Source organism: Polyodon spathula, chromosome 21 (assembly GCF_017654505.1).
Source record: "Polyodon spathula isolate WHYD16114869_AA chromosome 21, ASM1765450v1, whole genome shotgun sequence".
In the NCBI taxonomy this organism is placed as follows: domain Eukaryota; kingdom Metazoa; phylum Chordata; class Actinopteri; order Acipenseriformes; family Polyodontidae; genus Polyodon; species Polyodon spathula.
In genome coordinates this window covers 11,430,007-11,451,999 of record NC_054554.1, presented here as the reverse complement: position 1 = coordinate 11,451,999, position 21,993 = coordinate 11,430,007, and the positions used below count along the sequence as shown (strand labels likewise).

At 39.4% G+C, this 21,993-nt stretch overlaps 1 pseudogene; it reads right to left on the bottom strand.

Moving 5' to 3' along the window:
- Positions 1 to 1,048: 1,048 nt before the first annotated feature.
- Positions 1,049 to 19,174, bottom strand: LOC121296697 (annotated as a pseudogene).
- Positions 19,175 to 21,993: the final 2,819 nt, after the last annotated feature.

Here is a 21,993-nt window from a genome sequence, read left to right as displayed (position 1 = left end):
AGAGTTGCACTCTGCACTAATGCTCATAGGTGAAGCATTGCACACTGAAGCCTCTGCAATTCTAATGTGCTTCCCTGCAATCAGCCAAATCTTTTTTCTGGAATAGTAAGCATGGCAAATAATGATCTAAGCAATGAATAAAGACAGATGATAGCTAATAAAGAAACTCAGCATTAGTGCAATGTAGATGACAGTACTTAGGTAAGAATTTAAAGTAAAATTTAAGTCAAAGTTTGATCAAACATAATTGTGCTTGTTTTGATATATGTCCTGGGCTTTCTAATCAACTTGGGAATGCAGCCAAACACATTCCACTCGTAGCTTTTACAGGAGTTCGTTGAGCCAAGGAAATTTTCAGCTTAACATCACTTCCTTGTGGTGATATCAAAGTTAAAATGCTGAGAATTTCAAGTAAACAGAGAATGAGCAGCAATTTGGTTTAAGGGGAATCTGTAACCTAGAAATAATACTGTTCAGCTAACAACCTTTGGTTGATTACAAAATGTTCCTTCAGACACTGTTTATGGAATTTATGGATCCTTGCTTCTCTGAAGCTAATAGGATCTTCGCCCTCCTTTTCTTCAGCAGAAACATCCCACCTAGATCACCTGCCTGGTTTTGAAGGTTTCAAGGCATCTGATAAGAAGTGTAGTTAAAACATTTGTGGGATGCTGTCTAACCCCAAAGCATTAAGCACAATGAGACATTTTACATTAAAATTGAACTTTAAATAACCGAAACAAAACTTGATCGTGTAATAGTGGAATTTTCCTATACCCAGTGGCAAACCTAAATATTTATATTGTTTAAATCATAAAAAATAGAAATATGTCTGGCATTTTACAGACAAATACAGCAAAAAGACTCACAGGTGCCATTAGAATTGCTGGTTTCCGAAACCTCAGTGTGAAGTTTACAATAACAGTTTGTTTTATAACACCGGTAACACCGGTAATATCCTTGTCTAGGGATGCTAAGTAAAAGTTTCATTAAAAAAAAAAGTTAAAGAAAATACAAGGGTATTACCCTTAAACTGAATACACATGTATTACATCAAAGGAAAGCTTGCTTCCACACACCTGTCAAACATTCTCACAGTAAACTGTAACACTTTCTGAGGTACTGGATTTGCTCTGTGCTGACAGCTCAGGTTTGACTCCCTGTGTTGTAGCATGGTGCTTTCGGGAATAGTCATAAAATTAAACACAGAGTATCTGTCCCTTTTTACCTTCGGCATGCCAACAGAACTTGAGCTGAAAATCACCACATTGAAACGAATGCTTCTTTACCACTGCTGTCAAAGAACCAATCAAACTACATTAGCAAATGGATAGCTCCACTTACAGTCCTTTACCATTTGGCTTTAAATCATTTAGTTTTCAAGACTATTTTCATTTTGACTCCATTAATCCTGTCCTATTATAGACTCACTTCCTGTACAGCATGCATTTCCATTCTATCTGAGCTTTAAACTACATATAGGACACTAGGTTCCATCATCGGCCACATAATAAAAGCACACAGGACAGGCAGGTGTACACTTGTCTTTCTAATCTAACCTAAAATCTTGCTGAGATTTTATTATACACTTATTCCAAGTGTACTGTGACCTAAATCAAACCAGCCTTCTAACATCAGATCAGTATGCTCTATAGAACAATGCAGCTGTTTCAATCTCAGAATGAACACACAGGCAGCACAGACGAATAACAACAATGTTGTTTGTTTACTTACCCAGGGTAGGGGTCAGGGATATTAAATCTCTTGCACGGTAGTTTCTCTGGATGCCACTCAAATGAATCTCTTGTTAACTTCCCAAACATTTTCATCTTCACAGCTGTTGTTTTATCATCAATGCAATTCTAAAAACAAAACGCATGTAAATGTTCCACAGTTCAATTGATAAAGTTGGATTGCCAGGTGACGTGTTTACAAATAAATGTCACCTATTCAAGGTTTCTATTCTAGTTGTTTTAAAAGAGGAACTTGGCACTGGTCTAAAACATCAGTTGTCTTAATTAATATACTGTTCTTTGAAATCACTTTGTATTAATTTTCTGTTTCATTCTGGTGACTTTTTTTGTTCTCACAAGTTAAATGCACTCCTGAGGACTGAAACTCTCAGACAGACCTACCCTCTAAGTCAGGGGTCTCCAACCCTGGTCCTGGAGAGCAACTGGATCTGCTAGTTTTCGTTTCAACTGAGTTCTCAGTTACTTAATTGCAGCAGTTATTGGCTTGATTAATCAAGATTAACATGTGTTCCAGATCTTTAGCCACTGACGATGTAAAGACACCTATACAACCTGCAGGACTGGGGCTCTCCAGGACCAGGGTTGCAGACCCCTGCTCTAAGTAAAGCAGGTACACTCGAGTGTAACCATTATCCTATCCCCCTAAAACACTCTGAAATACATCTTACACCCACTAGGGGCAGAGTAATAGTTACAGCCTGGGGTACCAGATTCAAATTAGAGAGAAGGCATGTTTGAGAAGTATTTTGAGGCCATATAAGGGATGTTTTAAAAAGTCACCAGGATGTGATGACAGAGACAGAAAATTATATTCAAAGTGTCTCTAGCAGAACAGATTTGTTAAAATAACCGTGACATTTCATACCGGTACCAAGTTGTTCTTGATGCTCAAAAACTTAATTGCAGAATTCAAATTGGTGTGAAATGCAAATGAAAGATCTATGAATCTGCTTCCTGGGTCTCAAGAAGTCGAGAGTTAATAATAATGACAATTCTACCTCTTGATCTCTGGGGGCGATTACTTTGTCAGCGTCTTCCTCATGCTTGCCTCGAGTGAATCTGCACGCCAGTGTCGCGTTGGTGGGTTTATAGAGCACTGCTGCGCGGATGAACTCGTCTCGCTTACAGCCTCTCTCCCATTCCGTCATGTGCAGATCCCCACTGGACTCCAGGGTGTCTGTATTGGACAAAGAAAAACATGTAAAACACCCAACACTTATTATTACTGTACTGTGCATGTTAGTAATAAAAAAAAAAGAAATATCACCACCTATAATATTAACACATATCTGAGTAAAAAAAATAATGTTGTAACCATAACCCATCCATAGTATATAGATTGCCATTGCAATGTTCAATTAAAACTAAGATTGACACCTTTAAAAGTAAAACACTTCAGTTTAGTTTATTACTAACAATCGCTTTTTAAAAAAAATCCACAAACTGCATACTAACATTAAGCAGCTGACAAGTCTGAATCGTTTATCAATCTCTTTTTTTTTTTTTTTTTTTTTTTTTTTTTTTTTTTTTTTTTTTTTTTGCAATCACATACTAACTGAATGGTATTCAGGTCCTTTACTGCCTCTTTCAACACAGCTGAACTACAAATAGATCCAGGAAAGATAACTTGACTGAAAGCTATTCTGTTCCAGGAGGTTAGGAAATCTTACCCAACTCAAGACAACAGACTAATCAAACACACCAATATGTGCATTATGCCCATTAAAAAAAAAAAAAAAAAATCCCCAGTACAAGACACTGAATATATTTAATGAATTATAATAAGGTCATCTTTCTGTAAAGTTTCTTAGTGCTGAAAGTTTTAAGCCTGTACATGTCATTATATTTTAAATATATTTTGCTGTACCTCCTCCACAATGCACTGAAAAAATCTTCATTATTTCTCAATGACACAGAAACCTGCCCAATGCACAGAGAGGATAAGCAGGAACGCGAGGCCCACACCGAGTGACAGGGACTAGCCAATCGGGCGGAATGATAAGACGAGACATGTTCTAGGCACTACCAAATGAAAAGCCAGAAAAGACTTAATGTAGATATGATGTAGGTATGGAAAGTGTCTTGCGGTTTTTCATCATGTAGCCCAACACATTCTGAAGGAAGTTTACAGCAGAGTTGTCTGAAGCCCAGTACTTAGCCCAATCTGCAATAGGTCAGCCATTCAAGTGTCAGTACTGTGAAGGTCTCCACACAAATCTGCAGAGACATTATGTTTCTAAACAAGATGATCCTTCAACTTTAATAGCACATTGGAAGATTTGAGGGAGGTGCAAAGTTTAATGTAGTATAAAACCAATTTATTTTGTATATGATCTCAAATTACTAGGGACCAAACACAGAGCCATTATCTGCAATACAAGCATAGTACACAAGTAACAGTGTGTTTTCACAAAGAGGATGAAAGTGGCCTATTAAATGAAGTCATAACCTTGCTATACTAGGGGAAAAAGCAATTTAACTGCAAACGTGCTGAACTAGCAAAGTTGTTTTATAAGGAATTATTTGCATATATAAATATGCAACTGTGAACATGATTATTTAAAGCTGCAGTGTCCCACAACGAAGTTTCATTTTGCATCTGTTTGTTATTACAGCAGTTTAGCCTTCTATGTACATTGAAATGTCAGATTTTGTTGGCAAACCAATTAGTTTAAAATTCTGCAAGGAACACCTTTAAGCTCAGTTTATTTATTTATTTTATTGTTTTTTACTTTTTTAATTATTGTGGTTTATTCTGAGAACATTTTACAGAGCAGTTCGTTTTAAAAAGCAACGTGGTACAAGTAGGAAATATCACCATTATCAGAACTTCTTCAGTCTTCTTGTAAATTAGTAAATTAGTAAATTAGTAAGCACACTGATATTTCTTACATCCACTAGGGAAGAGTGTGGCAGGGAGACAGGTTAATGGGTACAGTGGTGTACCAGCTGTATTTAAAAAACAATATTTGACGGAATCATAGTTACATTATTAACATAATTACCTTTTCTCCCCTGTTTTAGTTGTGTGATGTACTCGTCATATCGTCCTTGTTTTTCTTTGTTCTCAAAAGGTTTGAAAGCGCTAGCTGTCTCCACGCTGATGTTCTGTCAAGCGCTCAGAGCCTTGTCAACAGGAGGAGTCTGGCCGTTTTGTACCTGTACCTGTTATGTACCTGTACCAGGGTTTGACACTTGCTCCAGCACTTCATCCAATACTGGGATGTCATATAACAGTGGAACTGAATGCTCCACTTGCTTATAGCTAATCCATGATCCATTGATATATCTTATGATATACTTGGGCTGTCAGTTAAGCCTCCAAATAGCAATCGATTAATTGGGCACACAAAATCGAATCGTTCAAATTAATATCAATGATTGTACCCCACACATACATTTTTGCTCCATTCCTCTCCCACCCCAACATGATTATTTTAATATTGCACTTAAGTAATATTGCAGTTAAGTAAGAGCTTGTGAATGCGAGGGGCAATTACGACTTGGTGGTGTTAGGAGACAAAAAAAAAAAAAAAAAATTAAAAAATAACATTCGCAAAAGCCTAAAGCAAGTTCAACATACTACAAAGGTGTTGCTAAAATATTTATTCCAAATAGATTACAGTACTTTGGAATGTAATCTATATAAACTAGACAGGAGTTTATGAAAAACATCTTTTTTTTTTTAATTCAGTGAAACACACAATGCGGAAATCCCTGCCTAAAACATCATCATAGGGGTAATACAAATAAATTGATTTACTTTTACCACAACATGTATACCTGCTATAGATCAAGCTGATCGTTACTGCAAAACTGCTTTTAACATCACTGATCATTGTTTTTTTTTTTCACGTTACTGAATTCTTAACAGTTCAATTTGAAACTCCAAAGAAGTGCGAACTCTATACAATCAGTTTTCTTCAATGTGCACGCTTTATTTACAGGCTGTCTGCCAGGAATACAAGCCTGTCGTCCTGCTCTGGATTCAAGGCAGCCAGCTTTTTTGTTTGTTTACATCGAATACACAGAGTCTTACAAAGCATTTTCCAAACTGATTTGCTGGCAGGATGGGACCAGCAAATCAGATGCTTGTTAACACGAGCAGGAAAAGAAGAGCACTCCCACTGCTTGCCTGGCAGAAATACTGTACATAGCAAGGCAGGGCGTTAGGTGCAGTTTCGTTGATAAACTTAAATAATGTTATTAACTATGAATGTTACTAAAATGTAATTATTCAATTGATTATCATTGATTTTTCGATCGATGTGTATAATCAGGAACGGAATCGATCGAAAAATCAATTTTTGATTTAGTCGTAGCAGCCCTACAATATACATACTCAGTACAGAATCACTCCCAAGATAAACCCACTGTCATACATGCTTTACCTTTTAGACCTCTGCCCAGCTCAGCGTCCAGCCACTGAATGAAGCAAACAACAACCTTGACTTTAAAAGGGCCTGTCTTTATTATCATTTAGGTGAAATTGACATAGACCTGCAGTTTCAAAATGTCTATATAATTTCTGTATCAGGATACTGAGACTCTACTGACTTTTTAAAGGTACATCATAAAGGCTTATGCTTTTTATAATTCAGCACAATAAATGCATTCAAAAGTATGTTGAAAACACAACCTTGATCAGGTGCACCTGTGATACTTGCTTTTAAATACTGATTGTGATGTACAATCGTAACTGCATAGCAGCGCACAGAGAAGTTTGGTGAAGAATGATCATTGCAGAGCATTTTCATGGTGAGCATTTCTAAAGGTTTTTCAACCACACGGCCTCCACATTTATTTATTTTTTTAACTCATACGGTGCAATAAAAACTATTTCTTCCTGTTTTTACCTCAGTAGAGGCATATTAGCTGCTGAATGTTTACCGATTTTTAAAAAGGAAATGGCTTCCTGTTAACAATTTAGTCAAAATACCGAGGTGCTTGTATTGCATGAATGGTTATATCTTTTCTCTCTCAATAACCATCTTGGGTTTTACCATTCAGCAGATCTAAATGGCTGTCATCGCTCATATAATTTACCTGCTTCTTACTTATTGACTCTGTCACTGCCTCTTTGCTTCCAAAGCAGTAAACATTTGTGCTGCTGAACATTTCAGCCTATACTTCCTGCTACGTTCTGCATTTCAGCCTATACTTCCTTCTACCCTCTGCATTTCAGCCTATACTTCCTTCCACCCTTTCCAGACACAATCTGGAAGAAAACGAACAAGGGTCTACAAGATGGGACTTTTGCCAACAAGTGACAGACAAAAATGGATGTTATTTTACCTTTACTGGAACTACAGTTGTGTATATTCACAGTAAATTCACTTGTCTATTGCCAAATTGTTGTTTTGTTCAATGTGTATCCAATCCTATGTTGGCCGACTTGTGCAATTTTGCTCATTTGAAGGTAATTTTCCCTACTTTCCATTACTTTTTAAATGTGAGCGCCATCTTTCAACAACTTCAGTATGTTGTTTAACATTATAAGATATGATAAATATTGAAAGATTATATTGCTTAAAACAATATTACACAAGTGGGTCTACACAGGATTCAATATGGGAATAATAAGAAAATCATTTCTATAAATATAATCTATGGTATTTCGATTAAAAGGGAAACAACTTTTATAGTAAATATATAACTTTTGGCTGTGACTTGTCACCCATCTTACAGACCCTTGCAAGGCCTTTTTCAAGCAAACAGCATATTTAGAAACTCTTTCAGTTCACTTCTATCATCAGTCTCTTTCCTACTTTCACCTAAAGAGACCTTTGAGGTCTTGAAAGCTGGTGATTAATTATTGTTTAGTTAGTCCAATAAAAGGTATCACATCTCTTTCTCTTTGTCTATCATCTCTGGAGTAATATGGCTACCATTTCATCTATCAACTTTTATCAGAAAGACTGCACTAGGATTACTTATTAAATTGTGTCCCATACTGAAAAAATTAACATATACTTTAGTATATTAGAGATGTTTACGGATCTGTAGTTTTGAGTGGAGTTATCTTTCCTAGACCTGTATACTGATCTGCAGTGTTGAAAGAGTCAAACTCCTTATGCAGGTTTAACTCCCTTCATTCTCCCACAAGGGATCCAAAACAGCTGGCACCTAAAAGGTTACAGCGATTGCTTCATCAGATAAGGTATCTAATTGGTATTGAAACAACCCATTAAGACCCTCAGATCTTTAGATTCCTACCAGTGGGCAGCCACTTAAGTCTGCTGATAACATGAGTCTTTTAAAACAGTTTTTAAAAGGTTGAAACTTAAGAGACTTCAGCTTGTATTTCACAGCCGTTAGAATGTAACATCTGTTAATATGACGTTATAAACGCCATAATGTTGTTTAAATAGGGAAGGTTGTATTTTCTTAAGAATATTTATAAAATGAAAACTGTAAACACATACTGAACATTTTAACAGAGGTGTTCTTTATAAAAAAGAAATGACCAGAGTAAATGTGCACCTTTCTAATGGCAATACTATACACTTACCGTAGTTTACAATATGCTTTCACTCTGTTTTGCTACACTTTGCTATGCTTTTACTATGGTAAACTTTTATAAGGGGTCCAACTTTATTAGCTAAAGAACCATACTGGCAACCAGTAACCTCAAATCAGTTTAGTTTAAAAGTCGAAAGAACTGTAACCTCAAATCAGTTTAGTTTCGAAAAAATAATACTCTAAATAGTAGAAAAAAAAAATGATATAAAGCATTTAACCACCCTAACAGCCTGGAATGAGATAATCATCCTCTAAATCTAAAGAGCCAGACTGGAGCTAAATGAGCCATATACGGCTCAAGAGCCGTCTGGTGAACGATCGTTATACACAAACATTTTCTGAACAGAAACCTGCCAATACCTGCAGATACCTCCACTAACCGCACCCAGTGGGAATGGGAATTAACATTACAATGACTCAGGAATTAGATACAGAGACTCTTTACAAAACCTGAAATGTAAGTTTGAGAGTAATTTGGGTAACCTTGCAGAGCAGTTTCTCCAAGCAGCTCCCTCCTCTGGGCTGTATTCATCTGGTACCTGCCTGTCCGTTGGGCATCCTGGACCATCTGCCCACCTGATGCCAGTAGTACCTGCACAACCTGAGAACTGGCACTGCCTGCCTGTGGACAGGCCTATAATCAATTCAGGAGGTTGGTACTGCAGGGCACAGATGCAACAATTAATCAATCATTAAAATCACCAAGGCTTTATTTTGTATACCTCAGTTAACCCTTTACTGATCGCCGCCCTGGTGCCCTACTTGGAGCCTCATGCCTCTCCTATATAATACATTACCAGCTTGTTTTCAGTTGTACAGTATTTGGAGACTTTGTAATGAGTTTACACATTTTTTGCGCCTTGCTTTTGAATATTAGTGTTCTCATGTATCAATTATTGTTGATTATGACCGGTCTTAAATTTGATTAGGAAACTGGCTGCTGATTACACCTCTACTGCAGGGTCTTAGAGAAAGTATTTATTTTTGCCAGCCCACAATCATAACTGGGGCTGACAAACTGAAATACCCAGTGTCACTTTACTGCTGCAACTCACTTACCAACCGTGAGGACTGAAGCAAAGACTAGCAACTTGTCGCTTGCACAACCCCTATAAAAAAGTTTACCACAGTATTTTCTGCACAGTAAATATTTAATTTACATCCAGATATATTTCCATATTCTGAAGTAATGGCTAAAACAGAAGGAAATAGACCAGTGTGGATTTCTAAAATGCAAAAAAATGACATTGGCATATGAGGTAAGTTTACATTCGTTGAACCTCATCCAAGCCCCTTACACTCAAAGGCACTATCTGTATTTGAGAGCCAATGATTCCAGCGCTAAATAATACATAAATAGTTAAAGAAAGAAAGAAAGAAAGGGGAGAGGGGGTAACTCTGACTAGTTCCATGTTTTAAAAGGGCATTTTTCAGAGGTCAGACCTTTTGTTAAAACAGCTGCAACTGAGTCTGTATACAACATTTGAATCCACTCAAGATATAGTTCCTGAAACCTGGATTTAGATGGGGCAATAAATAAAAAGTCCCAGAGTATCCTGTCAAAAGCATGATATGCACCCAAGACCAACAGTACTGCAGGGAATTTTACTTTTTTGATCCAGTTTATGAGATGAAAGAGTTTCCGCACATTGTCAGATGCCTATCTACCCTGCTTCAATCAGGGACACTATAACTTCTAATCTTAATGCTAAAATTTGCTAAGATGTTTACTCCCAAGTTCAAATATTTTGTGCATTAGATCGTGTAGGCCCATTTAGTCCTTAAAAGAAAGCATCTATATCCACTGAAGTATCAAATGAAGTGACAGTAGTTCATTCATTTTCCATCTCCTGTTCCAATAGCTGGTATACCTCTGGACTCAGCTTGTTTTTTAAGACACAATGCAAGGAATGTTCCTGCATAAGCTGCTCTGGATCTGGCAATTGCTAATTAAGCTTTTTCAAAAAGCACAATATTATAGCCCTATGCCTCTTGTGTGCATTTGGTTTGGCTCGTAAAGATCTGTGGGGTTGTTCAATCACATATTCATTGCCAGTAGGTGGGAGCAGATTAATAATGGTCATGGCACCTGATCATTTTACTGACTCATTTTAAGGTAGTTAAAATATCCTGATAAAGCAGGATCACGTCACAATGTATACAATAAAGGGGGCTAAATGCCATAAAATACAAGTGTAATAATTGCACACCCTACCTACACACCAAAGCCAATCGCATACAGCACAAGGCAGAGAAAGATAAAGCCCATAATTATTCTGGATTATTTGCACTGACATCCTTCCTTTGAATGACCTCAGGCATATCTCAGGTTTTAAAAGCCTTCAAAGAATTTTCAATGTAGCAGTGCTGACACCAACGGGAATTTACATCCCTCAAAATCTACAAAAGATTAGTATTCAATCAACGTGGTGATACTCTGACATTAATAAAATTACAAACTACAATAAATAAACCCAGCAAAACAGAACCTACCTTTTCAGGAGCAGCAAGTTTTGAGGCCAGTTAAAAACCTCTAAAATTTTACTGACGTACGAGACATCTTTATTAGATCCTGTAAAATAAAGGAATCAACAAAAGACTACATTTAAAATCTGCCAAAGTTCTCTTTTACACTGTGATCAGGATGGCTTTGCAGGGGGGAATTCCGACCACAAATAGACTCCATAAACAGGACTGGCAGATGAAAACTGAGACGCTTTCGCGGTCAGTATATTTGTTAAATAATAATAAACAAAAGATTTAAACAAAAACAGGACACGACACTTGAGGCCAAAATAAACAGGCAAACAAAACGAATTAACACTAAACGAACCAGACACTAACACAGCGGACGGACAGACAAACACGGTGAGTGAAATCAGTTATTTTAACTTTAACTATTTTACATTCTCCTCTCCACACCCGTTCTCCACTCACCGAACACACAAACCCGAGTGAGTGAAAACATGCATCTGTACTGAGACTCGATTGCTAATCAATCATTCAACTGGAGTCTCGGTACAGCTGCACATGAATTAATAAAAGTGCAATTCCCTGTGCTCACATATTATTTTACTTGCACGTGAAGTGCTGTGCAATCCTCGTGCCTAAATACAAATAAACATTCTAAACACTCGTCCTCATAATCCATATTTATGTCCTGTGTATTTTATACATAAACACCAACATTAACTCACTACATACAACATAAAACACTAATAAACATAAAGGGGCGGGACACTCCGCCACATACACTAAAATAAAATGTAGTAGTGTCGGTTTACTACATTCTGCCATAACAGATGGGAATCCGTCTTCAAATGTATACTTTTCATCCATTTTATGCAAAAATAGACGTGACCTACACTGGTTGTAAAGACAACTGTAAAAATATTGGTGTGACATAAATGTAAGAGACAGGCAGACTCTATTTTTATTTCCAGGTTACAGCTTGTGGTGAAGAATGTTCTAACCAAATTGTGCCACAATTAAATTAAGTGTCTCTCTAAGTATACTCTACATGTGACCTAAATATGTACAGGTACCTATAATAGACATTGCTCACTACGCACATGCATCCCCAGGAGGGGATACAAAGTCAAAAGGTTTTGTTTTAGTTATGAGAGTGTTTAACAAGAAAAACCTTGAGATTATACTTTTTTTACTGGGGCTTAAAAGTGAACAACATTCTTGAACAGGATAAAAATATTTTTATTCTTCATTGGATTCCACATCTGTTTGTCGCTTGGCACCTGTTGAGAAAATCCTTTTTTTTTTTTTTAAATGTTGTGCTATATACATGTAATGCTCATAAAAATAGAAGGGCACCTAAACTGGGGCAGCAGAACTGCATGATTAAATTAAAAAAAATGTAAAAAATGACCTGCGATCCACTCTTTAGTTGATTAATCAGCCTGATAATTTAGATAATTGACCATGTTCGGGATTATTATATATATATATATATATATATATATATATATATATATATATATATATATATATATATCGTAACTTTAGAGTATTATTGCTACTTGACCTAAAAGCCATTTGTATCAATGAGAGGTAATACATCATGTAAAAGTAGATCAACTATTGAAGCCCATATAATATAGGTCAGCAGGCTGACCTATATCAGAATATCCTTTCACAGCCCTACCTGTCCCAACACACTGCCCCTCCTATTCCTCTGTTGATTATCGTCACCTAGCAGGCTGCTTGCCCTCTCAGAGCCCACACTGAACTCACTGTCCTCGTATCGAGTCTCCACTCAAAGCTTGCTTGAGGTCCAAGCCTCTGCACCCCAGCCCCGTGCAGACCTTTAGGCGTGAAAGTGTTCAGCTATTGTTCTCCTGTGTGTAAAATTATGATTTTCTATATGTTAAGCATGAAAGTGCTACTTGTGTGGGGAAAAAAAAAAACATCTGTTTCAATGGGCAGATCAAATGAAAACATTGCTGCAACCCAGCCAGTCAGCCAATTAAAATGGCTGACAATGGCTGTGTGGGTAAAGTAAAAACCATAACAAACTCTGTCCTCTGTTCTAATTCAAAATATTCAAACAGATATGTGAATTAAACTGGATCTCTTTAAACCCTAGACATCCTTCGTTTACTATAATAGATAATAACAACATGTACTTTACCTCTGACTTGTGTGACCTTTCAGAAGGCAATGAGCATGTGTAGAATTTCTAAACATTTAAATCAAATACACAGTATTATTTCATTGTTGTTTACAAACATATTTCATTGATTGCTTTTCATTTCTTTATAGTCATTAATCAACCAACAACTTCTCTCAATCACTGACATGTTTAAACCCCAAAAACACTGCAGCAGTCAAATAACCTGGGAACTGAAACAGTAACAAGGCTTTTTAAAGTGAAATCTACAAATCTGCATGCAAGATCTCCATACCACTGAAAGAACTTGGCAAGTGGGATTTGTGTAAATATTGAATTCGATATAGAACCATCAAAGCAGATGACTCAATTGTTCCCAAAGTGTTCTGTCTCTCAAATACTGTACCCTTGATAAGCCTCAATCTGAACTCCACACCATGTCACTTACCAGGTCTCTGCTTTTGAGGCTTTCTCTTCACCCCTGGCACAACTCCCTGTCCTTCCTTCCAGACCATTTTCCGCAGCACCTAAACACCAATGGATATTCTGAAAGATAAAAGCATGCAAGCATTCTTGAATCATGCAATGGCATACGAACAGGTAGTGGACAAAAAAATGGAAACACTTGGGTAAATGAGGGACACCAAGTATATTGAAAGCAAGGGCTTCCACACAAGTGTGGCTCATGTGTTAATTAAGCAAATAACATCAACATGCTTAGAGTCATGTATAAAAACGCTAGACAGGCCTGGTTGTCTATAACTATGGCTAGCATGGCTGCAAGAGGAGACCTAAGTGACTTTGAAAGAGGGGTGATTGTTGGGGTGCGCTTGGCAGGAGCTTCAGTGACCAAGACAGCTCAACTTGTTGATATTTCATGAGCAACGGTGTCCAAGGTGATGTCGGCAATGAACTCAGAGGGAATTACATCATCAAAAAAGGGCAACATTGGGCAGAAGCGCATACTTCAGGATCATGATATCCGTGCTTTAATTCGAAGTGCAAGGCAAAACAGGCGAGCGACTGCAGATCAATTGCCTGCAAATTTCATCCTGTGGCACAAGCAACCAGTTTCATCAGAAACGGTCTGCCGAGAACTCCACAGAGCAGGATACCATAGTCGGGTTGCAGTGCACAAACCACCCATCACACCTGCCAATGCACATTTGCGAGTCCAGTGGGGCAAAGAGCACAGGCAATGGACTACCGAGCAGTGGAGAAATGTGATATGGTCAGATGAATCATCCTTCACCATGTTCTCGAGGAATAGACAAGTGGACTTGTGGCGCCAACTTAAAGAACTCTACAGCCCTAAGTGATGGTTCCAACAGTGAAGGGTTCTGGTGGTTCCGTAATGTTGTGGGGCACGTTTTCCTGGCATGTTTTGGGTGCACTTATTCCCTTAGAAGGCAAGGTCGATGCTAATCGCTACTTAATGCTACTGAAGGATCATCTTCACCCCATGTTGGAGCATTTCTTTCCTGCCGGGGGTATCTTCCAGGATCACAATGCCCCCATCCACAGAACATGTGTGGTCGCCAGTGGTTGGATGAGCATGACATTAATGTTATCCATATGTCATGGCCTTCTCAGTCACCAGATCTGAACCGAATCGAGCATTTATGGGATATTCTGGAACGACGCATTTTCGACAGCATTTTCCACCTCCATCAACCAGGCGTGAGTTGATTGACTTTCTTGTGGAAGAATGGTGCCGCATTCCTCCTGCAGAATTCCAGAGGCTGGTAGACTCTATGCCACAGCGCATACAGGCCATACTGGCTGCATGTGGTGGCCCAACGCCCTATTAAGTGACTCTACATTGGTGTTTCCATTTTTTGGTCTACTACCTGTATATACACTGTATATATATTTTCAAACGGGCAAATGATAAACGATGGTAAAGGGATAATTACTGTATCCAAAAGCAAATTACAAATAAAAAGAAGGATCTTGAGGATTTGATTAACTTCTCATGTCAGAATCATTTGGAATAAAAGTTCAGTTTGGGATTCTTGCATGTTGGATTAAGATTTTTTGCATTTTAAAACAATTCATGTCATTGATTTTTAATATGTTTAGCTTCAATTTGGGATTTGTTTCCTTTCCGTACTGCGTTTTAATTCTACATACATATAAACAGTGCCGTGATGTTGTGGCAGGACCTGAAACAAGCAGTTTATGGTTGAAAACCCACAAATGTCACTGAGTTGAAGCAGTTCTGCATGAAGAAGTGGGCGAAAATTCCTACACGACGCTGTAAGAGACTGATCAATAACTACAGGAAGCGTTTGGTTGTAGTTATTGCTGCTAAAGGTGGCGTAACCTGTTATTGAGTCAAAGGGGCGATTACTTTTTCACACAGGGGCATTGGGTGTTGCATAACTTTTTTTAATAAATAAAAGAAATAAGTATCAAAATGTTATGTTATGTGTTCACTCTGGGTCCCTTTTATCGAATATTAGATTTTGATTGAAGATCTGATAACATTCAGTGTCAAACATATTATTATATAATAAAATATATTATATATATATATATATATATATATATATATATATATATTGTGCAAAAGTCTTAGACATGTTGAATGTTTCTACTCTGATGGGTGCATCAACAATTTACTCAAAGCCTCCACTAGTGTTTTCTACTATTATAATAACCATGACTTGCATAAAGAAGGAAAAACATTTGAACGAAATAGCTTGTATCACTTGATTTTCAAGGTGTGGTATCCGTAAGCATAATCCACAAGCACAGAGAAACATCATCTGTAATTGACAAACCTTCATATTGTTGCCATCTGACTAGATGTGGCGTACACATCACACTTGTAGTTGTCAGCGATCTGACAACTACAAGTCAGTAGTCATTGCGGTCAGCAATGATTCTGTAATTAACCTGTTCCGGATCTCCTTACTTTGCAGCAGCCACAAGGTCCTCCAGGACAGTGGCTCCAGGGATAGGAGCAGACAGTGCTGCCAGGGCTTTTGCTTTCTCTTCGATTCTGTCTTTCACTTTGGATGAAAAGTAATTTGTGGTCATGATTTCTTTAGGGGCTATCTCATGCTCACCGAGATCCTAATAAAGAGGAAGAAACATGTAAAGCTGTTAGACAACATAACATGATTCCTGGGTTCTTTTTTACCTCATTATTTTATTGTTTGCCCTTCTTTGAACACTACTTTAGAATCTGGCTCCAAAATATCAGAGTTATCTACCTGTTTCAGACATGACATCCTGGTGACTTTTTTTAAAGAATCTGTGGCCTCAACAAAGCTTTTAAACATGTCTTCTCTCTAAGTGCAGCTGGTATACCAGAGTCTAACCCTTAACCTGTCCCCCAGCAACACAGGATACACAAAGTAATTCTGAACAAGAATATATTAGTTACAATAACTGTTATATATCACAATCGTACCATGTTCCTCCTTAACCCCTTTTTATTTGAAGTTGAGTTTCCAGTAGAGGGAGGTTATAAATGGGACCAGCTCTGCCAATGCTCCAAGCATTGAAACAAACAGTGAAACACCTTGACCTCCTATCTGTACAAACTAAAATATGAACTGGCTCCTAATATTCCACAGTTACCATTTAAAAAAGTTAAACAAATTACCTCTTCACCCATAAAATCTTCAGGCGCCCATCCTAAAAGAAAATCATGTTATCTATTAGTACAATTAATTGAGCTATTATACCAATGTAATCTGTACTAGCTCAAGGAAATTAAATTTAAAAATTGTTGGTATACAGATATAGGGCTTATGGGATAACATCTAGAGGTGTTAACAATTTAAAGTTTAAATGTTTCCCAAATGTTAACATTTTATATTTTGTCTAAGCATTTAGTAATATAGACAGTTGGCTTTAGTGTTTATACAGTACTAAATAGACAGTGGAAGGTTACTCATTTAATATTCATTAGTTTATTCCACATACACATTAGTGCTGTACACATGTAGCCTCATACCCATTAATATTGTAGTAATGTATTTAAAACAAAATTGTAGTGATTCTTAATATTGTTTATCCTCTTAAAAGTTTTAAATTATCATTTTACCTTATTATGCACCATATAAGATGCCCATCACGGCCATACCACGACCTGCAAATCGCAATACATATTGTATCGTCTCATTAGTGCACTGCTACACTCCTTAATACACATCACTATATCATACCTTCTTTAGAACCTGCAGAAAAACCTCCTGTAAATGCTCCATGAAAGCATTGAAATCTTCCTTTCTCATCCTTGACAGTCTGGTCTTGAAGTCGAATTGGCTTTTTAAGTGGCTCATCTTAAAGAGAAACAAATAACTGCATTCAAAAACACATCTGAAATGTTGGCAACGTCAATCATAGCTATACGGAATATAAATATAGAATTGTGAAAGCTCTCAGGTGCATATCTCCAGCATTTGGAATATAGTGCAGGCGTATGGCAGACTTTTTGCATAGGCTATATCTGGAATTACAGTATATTCTTTAGCACATGTAGGTAGCATGAGAATACTGGTGCAAATAGAGGATGTCTGTATGTATGTCACTCTTACAGGTTTATATATATTTTAGAGAACATTCGCACACTCAGGATAAAATTTGTGTGAATGATTGATTCAAATAGAGCACTTTAAATGCTGTCTAACCAATTACAGACCTTTACTCTAAAGAACCTGACACGTCAAGATTACTATTAGTGTAACAGAATAGTTGCAGAGACCCACTGGAATAGCCCCGCCTCACACGATTGCCTTTGGGGTTAAATTCTAATCCCAGTCTAATCCTAGCAGGACAGTCTGTACTTTACATTTTGTACTTATTGACGTTGCAAATGACGAGACTTGTGCCCCTCTGTCTGCGGGGATTACTTTACAAAAAACAACCATCTCTTTTTTTGTTTTGTTTTGTAGCTAGAAATAGCCATTTACAAATGAACTAGTAGTAAGTAAAATAAACCAGTGTTAAAGCAAAAAACTATATAAACTTACAAAACTATTACACTTAATAACTTTTTGACAGAACGTACTGCATCTGTCAACCCAAAAAGGCACATAGCCTGTTTTGTTTGTTTGTTTGTTTGTTTGTTTTTTACTGGTAGTCTATATAAATTCAAAGTAGTATTATTAATATTTGCGTTTGAAAATATACAAGGGATTTGTATTCATTTTGATAGCACTGTACACTGTAAGAAACAAAGTTATACTTGGTGTCCAAAAAAATCTAACCCTCAAGCAATCTTTGGAAACCAAAATACATTTGAACGTTTTATTTATCTTCCTCCAGCGGCTGCAAAGCAGTTCCATAAATAACAAATTCCTTCCCAATAGCACTCTGTGACGCCACCATGTTTACTACAACTACACTTCCCCTGCACTACTGCAGGAGGATCGGTCGGTCGGTCGCCTTCTTCTCCCTGGATCAGGAAAAGGCGTTCGACTGGGTGGATCATGAGTATCTCTTCGGAACCCTGCAAGCATTCGGATTCGGGCTGTGTTTCGACGGCCTGTTCCGGATGCGGTATGCCTCTGCCGAGTGCTTGGTTAAAGTCAACTGGTCTCTGACCGCGCCCCTCGCTTTCAGGAGAGGAGTACGTCAAGGCTACCCTCTGTCCGGACAACTGTACGCGCTGTGCATCAAGCCCTTCCTCTGCCTCCTTCGTAGGAGGCTCAAGGGGTTGGCGCTCGGTGCGCCGGACACGAGGGTGGTCCTGTCGGCTTACGCCGCCGACGTGCTCCTGGTGGCCTTGGATCCGGCTGATCTGGAGAGGATGCGGAGTTGCCAGAGCGTTTACTCTGCTGCTTCCTCTGCCAGGATCAACTGGACCAAATGCTCCGGGTTATTGGTAGGTCCCTGGCGGGTGGACTTCCTCCCTGCCGCGCTCCAGTAGTTCCAGTGGAGTTCCACCTGAGCCCCGCGGAGGCCTCGGTCGCCGCCAACTGGACGGAGTTGGAGGACAAGGTGGCTGCGCGACTGAGGTTGTGGTCGGGTCTGCTTAAACTGCTTTCCTTCAGGGGCAGGGCTCTGGTCATTAACCAACTGGTGGCGTTGATGCTTTGGCACCGACTCACCGTCCTGAGCCCACCCCCTGAGTTTGTGGCCAGGGTCCAGAGGAAGCTAACAGACTTCTTCTGGGCCGGAAAGCACTGGGTCTCTATGGCGGTTCTGAGCCTCCCCCTCGCCGAGGGAGGGCAGGGGTTGGTGTGCATAGGGAGCCAGGTGCACACCTTCCACCTCCAGACCCTGCAGAGATACCTGTACGCAGACCCAGCCCCATAGTGGTGCACGCTGGCGTCCCTCCTTTTGCGCCAGCTGCACAACCTGGGCTACGACCTGGGCCGGTCTTCTACCAGGACCTGCTCAAGACCTGGAGCTTGTTTTCCATCGGCCGAGACGCCGTGCCGACCGAAGGCCAAGGACTCCTTCTGGAGCCCCTGCTGCACAACCCCCACCTAGGTGCGCAGGCGTTGGAGTCCCCCTCGGTGCGGCGCGTGTTGATCTCGGCCATTGTGACCATAGTCTGGGATCTCCTGGATCTTGAATGCTCAGCGTGGCTGAAGACTGAGTCGCTCGCTGCCAAGGCGGCTCGGGCGACCGTCCGGACGGCCGACCGACCGATCTGGGAGTGCAAAGCAGCGCTGCACCCAGATTCTGTCAGGTATCGAGGGAGTTCTCAGGACTGGAGAGCCATCTACCCCCACCCCCCCTACCCCCAGCTCTCAAGTCCTGCTGATCGAACCCAAGGCCCGAGCCCCCCCTCGGCCTTCCCTCGAGAACAACCTGAGCAGGATCTCGCAGTTCTTCTCGACCCCCTTGCCATCGGTGTCGAGGAGGACCCTGTTCGCGATGACGCTCCACACCCTCCACTTCCCCGCCCTCTTCTCCCGCGACACCGCTTGGCGGGAGACCCTCCGACCACCGGAGGGCGTCGGTCCCCAGTGGGAGGCCCTGTACTCCCCGCTGGTCTCCAGAGGAGCTGGCGACCTGGGATGGAGGGTCCTGCATGCAGCACTCACGTCAGGAGAGATCCTGCATCACTTTACAGACTCAGACGCCGCATGCCCTTTCTGCGGTCCGTCCGAGTCGGTGGTTTATATTTGTTTTTTATGCGTCAGACTGCAGCCATTCTTCCTGCTGCTGAAGAACCTCTTGCTGCAGTTCTGGCTGCTGGTGACATGGCATCGTTTGTCAACCAGTGGACCAGTGGGGTGTGCTCTGTACCACCTCGGCCATTTTGTTTGAACATTTAATTTACAGTCCTTTTTTGACCAGTTTTCTTTAAAATAGTTATAAGCCCATTCCTTTTAGCATCCTCATATTGAGGATGCTAATGAGAATTTTTTTCTTCAGCTGTCATTTGACATCTGGAGATGTCCTGTACATTAGACAGTCCCATTTAATGGGCTTTAAATAGGACTACTACTACTACCGGCAGGTCACACTTTTCGGGGGCTCCTGCCTATCCCATTTAAAATTACTACACTTCCCCGCTCAGTTCACGTTGTGATTGTTCATTCCTCTTCGTGCGTGTTCTCAAGTATCCTTCTGCAGTAATCGGTATTCGTTTTCAAAGTGAATAGTGACAATTGCCAAAGGGGAAAAACGTGTACAGTTATTAATGATTCATCCAAAGAAAAAAAATCTGCTTTCCTAAATGCGGAAACTGGTAATGAATGTAACGTTTCTTATGAGACTTTTTTTTTTTTTTTTAGCAATGTTTTAATTGTAAATAACAAAGCTTTTTTTTTTTTTTTTTTAAACAAACAAATAAACTAGCATAAAACATGATTGGACTCGTCTTTTGTAAGCCCACGCAGAAAACAAACAAACAAACAAAAAATGTCAAAACAATTTGCACTGCTACAATAATACAGATTTGCTTCCTGTGGCACACTTGCATGCTGCACTTAAGAAAGTACTTGGGGTAAAAGTAAAAGTAATAGGTGTTTAATCCTATGACATTTAACAAACCTTTTGACCAGCCATCTGCATTCTGTCCTATGAAAATAATAACATAGTATAGCGATCTCGGTTACCGCAGGCAGGCACATCACACAAAGAGAGGCAATCAATGCACAGGCAGAAGGAGGATGCGAACCCGCGACCTCTCGCACTAAAGCATAGCGCCGATACCGCTGTACAGACTGCTCCTTTGTAAGGAGCGTATATCGGGCTTATGTCTTTGTGTGTGATTATGTCACCTACCAGCCCTGCTGCTGCCTACCCCCGTGCACGCTATATAGGCATCTAGTTAAAAAGTTTAGTATGTCTAAAACTTTCCCCTCCAGTCCAGAGTTATGAATTGAATCCAGCTCAGGTCACAAGTGAAAGGTGTTTGGCAGTCTAGATAGAAATCAAAGCACCACACAATTCTGCGCGTGGCAGTCTCTAGCTACAATTCTGCGCGTGGCAGTCACTGCTCCAGTGATAAAGGATTGAATGGCAGGGGGTGTTAATGCCAGTATTAAGGCATGCTAGCTTGGCACCTACATCTTTCACAAGCACTGAAACAATACATCTTTACTGATTAATAACCACTTCACTGGAATAACAGAGCCTGCACTTAAGTACTGTACACATTTTAGACTTCGGAATATTGTCGGAATGTCAAGTACACATATCATTACAGGTAAACATACCTGACACTAAAACAAAGAAATGTGACAGTTGGCTCTCACACAAAGTCAAATGAGTCCATTGCTATAAATTAAGCTGGGAGGGGAGAATTCCATGGGCTACTGAAATACTTTGTTACTGTGACTAAATGAGTGTCTCCTCTCTATCAATCTTATAAAAACTCTGGTAAAGCCATGTCTGTCTGCTCATGTAAAATGACCCTGGCTCTTTTGACAGCTTTCACTCACTCCCCCTATATTTTGTTAAAGAGGTTATAGCTAATGAAACAATTCCATAAATCTCTCCTGTCAAACCCTTCCATTCACTATGTGTGTCTCATGTGTGGAGTTTGAAAAAGAAGTAATCTTTTAGTTTGCATACATTACTGTCATGAAATCTTGTTCTTCTCTTGTGAATCCATTGACATGCTATGACAATGTGGTGCTGTGGTGCTGTGGTGAAATTACCCAAGCAGCACAA